This window comes from Apium graveolens, chromosome 4, assembly GCF_009905375.1.
Source record: "Apium graveolens cultivar Ventura chromosome 4, ASM990537v1, whole genome shotgun sequence".
Taxonomy (NCBI): domain Eukaryota; kingdom Viridiplantae; phylum Streptophyta; class Magnoliopsida; order Apiales; family Apiaceae; genus Apium; species Apium graveolens.
Window position 1 is genome coordinate 263,422,764 of NC_133650.1, and position 8,510 is coordinate 263,431,273.

The window sequence follows — 8,510 nt, forward strand, 5'->3', positions numbered from 1 at the left end:
CTTCTTTTCGAAGTTATACTAGCGGGTTAGTATTGAATTGGAATTTGTTGAAATGAGTTTTAAAAGGAAGTGAAGATTATTTATGGAATTTGGAATTCTTGTTTCTAGAACTGTAACCTTAAAAGATCTTGGAGTAGTTTGGGGTCATAAATAATAATTATCTTCCGCTAGCATTTGCATTTTGATTTAACGGGTTGATTTGGATTGAGGTTTCATAGTGACGACCAAATCCTCTGACCCCAGATTTGGGGGCGTTACAGGTTGGTATCAGAGCTGAGGTTATAGTAAACTAGAAACGAGAGTGTGTAGGAGTGTGTATAGCTATGTGAGGACGTTTGAGCTCATATCGAGTTCCTATTGGACTATTGGATATAGTACCAATGAGTAAGTTAAGATAGGAGCATTTGTTCGAGATGGTTGTGTTCAACTGAATGGAACTCCGGGAAGCTGCAAACTTCTATTGTCGAATCTTCCGAGGCTACTACGATTTAACGACGATGAAGATTATCGATATCCTTGGAACATGAAGAAGTGTCTAGAATCAGATGGCGAGTCAACAGAAGAGTTCAAAAAGAAGATAAATATTAAGACCTTGGCAATACCTTATCTTTCTATGACTTCTTTTGACCTTTCTCAAAAGAGATATCTGTTAAAGGATATATTCTCTAACACTCCTTTAATCATTTTGTGCCAGAATTTTTGTTCTCTGGATTTTATTTCCTTCAGAAATATCAGCTTTGAAATCTTTTCAGCTTTATTCATTTGATTTTGAATTCCTTTCATTTTTTTTTATTCTGACTGAGATGAACAACCCTAACTATAGGGGACACAAGGTATACCTGTCTGTGTGATAGGAGTTGGATGGGACGCCATCACTTGTATGTGTTGTGAATATATGAAGGTTAACAACCTTTAGTAGTGTCTTAATTTGGGCACGCAATACCAAGTTCATTTGATCATATTGATCTATAAGTTATTCTCTCATTTCAACAAAACTTTCTCCTAAATTCAGATTTTGATAACCACAATCGTGGGACATCCGTTATGATATAAAATTCTTTTCTCTTTGAACTTCCATGATTTTATTATTTTAAATACTCGAAGGTATGCCAATCAAGTTGAGATGAGTTATCCAGGTCAATGGAAAGTAATATTTTTGAATGAAATTACCAACATCAACAGTGGATTGCAATGCGATTAGAATATCGGTGGCATAAAACGAAGTCGGTCTGTCTCTTTATTTCTTTCTCTATTTATCTCTATCTCTCTTTCTTTTCTTTATCTCTATCTTCCTCTCTATTTTTCTTTCTCACAATCAGTAAAGGTGATTCCATTAGGAAATTGGTCAAAGGGTCTGGATGGAACAATGTTGCAAAGTGAAGCTTCCATGATAATCGTGTGGTATAAAGAATTGCAGTGTACAAAAGTTGCATATGAAAGATTGGGAAGTTGATTAGAAGACCCTTAGTGCTTTCTTCTGCTGATTCCGAGGACAGAATCCTTATAAGGGGGGTACATTGTAATATCCCATATTTTCAGATATTATTGTTATCATTATTTGAAGTATTTATGTGATTTTTTATATGAATTTTAGTGAATTATCTGGTAATTAGAGTTGATGTTTTGAATGTTTATATGTGATATTCTTTGTGTATTCTAATTTTCATATGTCCAGATTAAAATATAGATAATTATGATATTTTTCTGGTAATTTTTGGCATGTTATATGATTTTATAATGATCTATGGATTTAATAATTATTTTCTGAGTATTTATAAAACTATTTTATAAAGCCGGGAATCGTCTAACTTCAACTGTTTCTGGGTTTTTACAACCCGAAAATTTTCTGAAAACTCCTTCCTAACCTAATCTGGATATTCTGAACATTTTCCGTGTTTTAACTTTTTCGATCCGGATTACGGTTTGACCCGTACGAGTCCCGACGTAAAATAAACCGACCGGGACCCCACCGGGACGTCAAACCCCACAAAATCTATGTTTTTATTTTTATAAAATTATACATATTTCAAATACTCAGTATTTCTGCATTTTTAAATTATTCGCAATTTTTTGGGAATTTTGACATTAATTTTATATTTTATCATTTTTAAAATTATTCCCCGTAATTATTATTTTGGGCCTAATTATTTTAATTAGGGGATAAAAACACCCTTAATTAATTTTGGGGGTATAATTTTCTGACTAATATAAAAGCTACAGATTTTATTCATTTTATTTTATTTTGTTAAAATTTTCATAAAATTAGAAATTGGAGAACATAGTTTTGGGGGTAAAATTCTTGAACAAAACTTTGATCGATGATTTTGGGAGATTGTGTGACGACTGAGAATTTTTTGACGTAATTAAGTCAATAAAGTATATTTTATGTGATGTGATTCTAATTATGTGATTAAGTGTTGATTAATTTTCTTTGCTGTATATTAGAATATAGGAGCGTAAGTAAAAACATTCGAATTTAAAGAGTCAGCTTAGGAATTGAGCTGTGTTGTCGGGCCGTCAGGTAGAACGGAACCTGTCCTAATAAGGGTTTAAAGAATATAAAATGTGAATTATGTGTAAGTGAGTGAAATGAATGTTTAAATAAAGTATTTCATCTTAAGTGACGTGTCGGTCGATAATGATAATGAGAAGCGTAATCGAAACGCTAAGCGTCGGGCCGTCAGGATGAACGTGACCCAATACATGTAAAAAAGGGGTAAAGATTAAAGAAGGACAAATTCTCTGATCAAACCTGAGTTGTTATTTGATCGTATATGTGTGATTTCTTATCTGTGTGCATGACTATGTGCTCTGTGACATTTTTATAAATTTAAAGGAATTATTTGATTTAAATGAAGGTTTATTCAACCTTCGCGTATTTTTATAAAATTATCTGAGTAAGATAAAAATATGGGATTTATTTTGTTATCTTCATAATAGTCCTAGGGACTTTCTAAAAATAATGGATGGATTTATTTGGTAGACCTTGCATTTTAAATTAATTTTTATGTGGAAAAATGTTATTATTAGCACGAACTTGCGAAAATCATATAAAATCAACCGTCTGCTCAAAAATCTATTATGAGTAATGGTTGGAAAGCTAATTTCGAGATCTACAAATTAAAATTGTCACTTGCAATAATTTTGACTTTCTGAGGGACATATATTTTATAATTGATTTTTGTTACATTTGAGTAAAAAGAAATAATCAATTAGGCATAAAAGGGATTTAGTAGATTACTAAAATGCCCTTGCCTTTGATAGTTTATAAACCATCCCCCCTTTTTTTCTTTTCTTTCCCGTGCACTCTACTCTCCCCTTCTCTTTTCTTTTTCACTCTCTTCTTCTCGGCTACTCTCTCTCTCTCGGCTCTCTCCATCTCTTCTCTCTCTCTCTCTTGCATGCAACACTCAAACCTCACTAAAACTCAAAGATATTGCTCTCTTTAGTCTCTATTTTTGATATACATCTCAATTTCCATTTGCATGTGAGTATTCGTGTAAGTGTTTTGGTGATCATCTTTATGGTGGTGTTCAAGGAAATTGATTTCTTGATACAAAACTATAAGAGTGAATTCAAGAGGATTAAGTGGTTTAAAACTCAAGAGGAAACCCGTTTCGGGCTCTCTTAAGTTCGACCACCACCGACTATGATCCAAGGAGAGCCGGTGGAGTTTTTATGATATGTTAATTTGATTTTTAAGCCTTGCATTTTTGGTTTCTTGAGGGTTTGAAAAAGGGTTTTGTATTTTTAGAAACTCAAGTATATGATTGATAAATGGATTGCATTGATTGTTTTAAAAAGAAATTGGATGTGAGTAAATGAATTGTTGCTTTGAAAATCAAAAATTAAGGTTTGCATGTTGGGTTATAATTCGGTTTTGTGTTAATTAAAAAGGAAATGGGATTTGATGACTTGATCTTAGTAAAAGCTAAGCCTAATTAGTGAAAAATGTGATTGCATGTTAGAACAAGTTATGCATGTCAATGTTTAGTCCTTGAGTTGTGAATCTTGATTTTGCTGAATAGAAAATGGGTCTAGAAGAGATTTGTTTGATGATTAAGTGAATGCATGCTTGTCGAATGAATAATTTGATTAAATCCTAAATCATTATTGATGTTTTGTTTTGTGATTCGAAAATCTTGATGAAAATGAATTGAATGACTAAGTTAAGGTTTAAAACAAGTGGGAAATGTGATATACAACTTTTCATGTCAAAATTGATCCTTGCATGTGGAATTTATTGGAAAACCCGAATGGGTCTTAGGCTTAAAAAGAGAATTAAGTTGATTTTTGCTAAATGTCTTAATGGCTAGTGAGAACTTGATTGCATGGTAATGATTGGATGGTGTTTGTGTTCGAATTTTGATAATTAAAAGAATGTGTTGATTTTCGATTCTTAATATGATTATGATTCAGATTTTTGATTAAAAAGGATGAAGTTTAATTGCGTAAATGACTCTTGCGATTTGCATTATTTGTGTTTGATTATATGAGATTGAAATTGAGTATACATGGTTGTGCTTTATGTGTATGGCCGAATGATATATAAGTGAAAAAGCGACTGATTTGGTTCCAATACCTTGCTAAGTGATTGCATGTGAAATCCTATGAGATATGTGATTCATTTGTGTGATTGGTTGTTGTTATGGTTCGAATTAAGGAATAAAAGAAAAAGGGAATTAAATCGTTTGTTATTAAAGAACTATAAGTGACAGTTATGGTCGCAAAAGATTTAGTTGTGAATAAATCATGTACTCGTAAGAGTTATATTAGTGTGATTTGAGAAATAGTTAAGGTTAAGCAAGTACGCGTCGATTGTTTAGATATAAAGGTTACGAGAAAGGAATGTGTTATGTGCCATGTGCTTATGTGTATAAGCTATACTCGTATATTTGAGTCAAGAATATAATCGAGCTAGCGTAATTGAGTGATCGTTCCGGGAACGAGAGTTGAGAAACTGATTAAGGTTTTGGTTTTTAATGTAGATTCGGAGCGTGAGGGCATGCAGGCTAGGAAAGGAAAGGGTATACTAGGTGGCAGTAGTTGATAAGTGGCATTTTATACCACTTAGAACGTCTTAAAATGGCTTAAATTGGTGTCTTGAAATCAAGTATTTTGTGTATTTGATGCGTTTTTCTAGTGTTTATGCATTTCAGGGTATTAGTTGTATTTCGGGGGAGGAATCATCAAGAATAAGCCTTGGCATATGTTCACCATTGCGAGAGGAAAGGAATGGGCAGATTACGGCGAAGAAACGGAGCAAACCTGGATTTTTTCCAGTAGAGGCCTGCGATGTATATTCTTTTAATTAAAATTTTTATAAACATCCCGAAACATTTTTCAAATACAAAAGTTCAGTCTCTTCCTGCGCGCCCGCGCAGCTATGCTGAGCGGCCGCGCAGGGTCGGGGAAAAAGATAAATTATTTTAGACTTCTACTTCTGTTTGGCTTCCAACTTCTATGTAATCTGAGTTTTATGGGACTATTATATAGGTATATTTGAGACGTTTTCACAGAGATTATTAAGGGGATTATGTTTTAGATTGTGTTTTACGCAAGAAGCGAAGGAGATAAGGAAGAAGACCGATTTAGCACACCGCAACGAAGAGGAAGCATATTTTCTTGTGATTCTTGTTTCGTTGTAACGTTGGATGCTAGTTTTCTTGCTTTGACTTATTTACTCTTGTGACGTACTCTGTTTTAATATAATTAGTTTAGTTATTATTTTCTTGTGTTTATTTGTCATGATTTCATATGAACCCATGATGGCGATAAGTTCTATTATGGGCTAATCGTGATCATGGGGTTGCAACGGATTTATTATGGAATTCTTTAGTTAATTGTTTAATACTTTAGTGTGTGATGATTGCATGATATCTAGTATTGGTTGTGCGTATTCGTCTTATGTGCGTCGCGAACATATAAGATATGGTGTTAATCTCTTGTGAAGCGACGGTGGATCTTGAGATTTAGAACTTGCCATGCTAGCATAGGTTCATGTACGTTGAGCATGATTAGTGGGTAACTCTAACAGTTTTATTTGCCCTATGTAATCAAAAGGAATAACTTGAGCTTAAATCGTTGTGTTGTCAATTTCTGTAGACATATAGGAACTCAACATAATTGATGACTATTCAACTTCTATCTTAATTGTGGATGCTTGGTAGAATGGTATTAGTACAATGAAAGTTGGCTTTTATCAGTTTCGTGTTATTCGATTAATATCATCACTGTCACATGCTAAAGGTAATAACAATGGCTATAGAAGGAAGTAATAATGAAGTTGTGATCTCATGAGTGTTTTCTTATTGATAAATTGAAGTGTTAGTTAAGTGGTTAATTAAGTAGTTAATTATAGTTAATATTTAATCAACAATTTTAAGTGTTATTATCTTAACATTGAGAAGTAATTATACATTGGTGAGTGAGTTTAATTAGACAATAATTTAGTCTGAGTCTCTGAGGGAACGAACTAGAAAATATTCTATATTACTTGCGAACGCGTATACTTGCGTGAATATTAGCGTGTGTTTTCGCCCTAACAAGTTTTTGGCGCCGCTGCCGGGGACTCGGCGTATTTGTTTAGTTTATGTACTTACCATCATTGGTCATTAGGACTCAGTGATTAGGATTTAGTAGTTACTTACTCTTTTCGGTTGTGTTTCAGGTACTTTAGCAAGCATTTATGCAAACTCGTTCTCGTGCTCGCAAGAGGACTTTAGATACAGCTGAGGAGACAGACGAAGTTCTTGATATTCCGGAGAAGTTAGATTTTGAGGATTCGGATTCAGGAACTGAGCAGAAAGAACCAGTAAACATGGGAGATCGTATTGTTCAAGCTGATCCAGCTCTTATGGATTTTTCTCGGCCTAAAATTGATGACATTCAGTCAAGCATCCTTCATCCGGCTATTCAAGCTAACGCCTTTGAAATCAAGCCGGGCACTATTCAGATGGTGCAGAATTCTGTTTCTTTTGGAGGAGTGGCAACTGAAGACCCCAACATGCACATAAGGAATTTTGTCGAGATCTGCAGCACTTTTAAGTATAATGGCGTGACTGATGAGGCTATCAAGTTGAGGCTTTTCCCATTCTCACTGAGGGATAAGGCTAAAGACTGGTTACATTCTGAACCAGTTGGGTCCATCACTACGTGGCAAGATCTTGCGCAAAAGTTTCTGGTGAAGTTTTATCCAATGGCAAAGACTGCTGCTATGAGGAGTGCTCTTACTCAGTTTGCGCAACAACCTACGGAATCTATGTGCGAGGCTTGGGAACGCTACAAGGAAATGTTGAGAAAATGTCCACATCATGGAATGCCGGATTGGATGGTGATCACTGGTTTCTATAATGGTTTGGGGGCCCAATCTCGGCCCATGCTCGATGCAGCAGCTGGAGGAGCCTTATGGGCTAAAAGCTATACTGAGGCGTATAATCTTATAGAGACAATGGCTGCAAATGAGCATCAAAACCCAACTCAGAGGATGACGTCAGGCAAGGTAGCAGGTATTCTGGAAGTTGATGCAGCCACCGCTATTGCAGCCCAGCTCCAAGCGCTATCAATGAAGGTTGATTCTCTGGCTACGTATGGAGTTAATCAAATAGCTATGGTTTGTGAGCTTTGTGCAGGTTCTCATGCTACGGATCAGTGTTCTCTTGTCAACGAATCTGTTCAGTATGTGATTAATTATCAGCGACAACAGCAGCCTGTGCCAGCGACCTATCATCCTAATAACAGAAATCATCCAAATTTCAGCTGAGGGAATAATCAGAATGCTATTCAGCCACCATATCAGCAAGGAGTGAGTAAACAGTTTAACCCACCTGGATTCCAGCAACCACATCAGTATGCTACAAGGCAATCATATCCTCAACAGGGAAGTACAGCTGCACCCACTAGTGCTGATTTTGAGGAACTTAAGCTGTTGTGCAAGAGTCAGGCGGTTTCTATCAAGACCTTGGAAAATCAAATCGGTCAATTAGCCAATGCAGTGCTCATTCGTCAACCTGGCACTCTTCCCAGTGACACGAAAGTACCAGGCAGGAAGGAAGCTAAAGAGCAAGTCAAGGCTATTACCTTAAGATCTGGAAAAGTGGCTGATGCTGAAAAGGCAAAGGAAGTCGAAGCTGAAGTTAGAGATGAAGAATCTAAGCAAAAGGAGAAAGCGGCGGAACCAAGGAAGACTACTGTTGAACATACTCTGCCTGAGGCTAATACAGGGGAGAAACAGCTCTATCCTCCACCACCTTTTCCTAAGAGATTGCAGCAACAAAAGCTGGATAGACAGTTCGGGAAGTTTCTGGAGGTGTTCAAGAAACTTCACATCAATATACCTTTCGCTGAGGCTCTGGAACAAATGCCTAGTTATGCGAAGTTTATGAAGACTATTCTTGCAAGGAAGGTGAAACTGGATGACCTTGAAACCGTTGCTCTCACGGAAGAATGCAGCGCTGTTCTGCAGCAAAAGTTACCACCAAAACTGAAAGATCCAGGAAGCTTCACCATTC

The 8,510-nt window shown here is 35.8% G+C and overlaps 1 non-coding gene across 1 annotated transcript; it reads right to left on the bottom strand.

Annotated features, from left to right (window-relative positions):
• Nucleotides 1-7,213: 7,213 nt before the first annotated feature.
• On the bottom strand, nt 7,214-7,320 carry LOC141722519 (small nucleolar RNA R71). The gene has a single exon (XR_012575536.1). It is a non-coding gene; the product is annotated as a small nucleolar RNA R71 (small nucleolar RNA).
• Between the last annotated feature and the right edge of the window lie 1,190 nt (nt 7,321-8,510).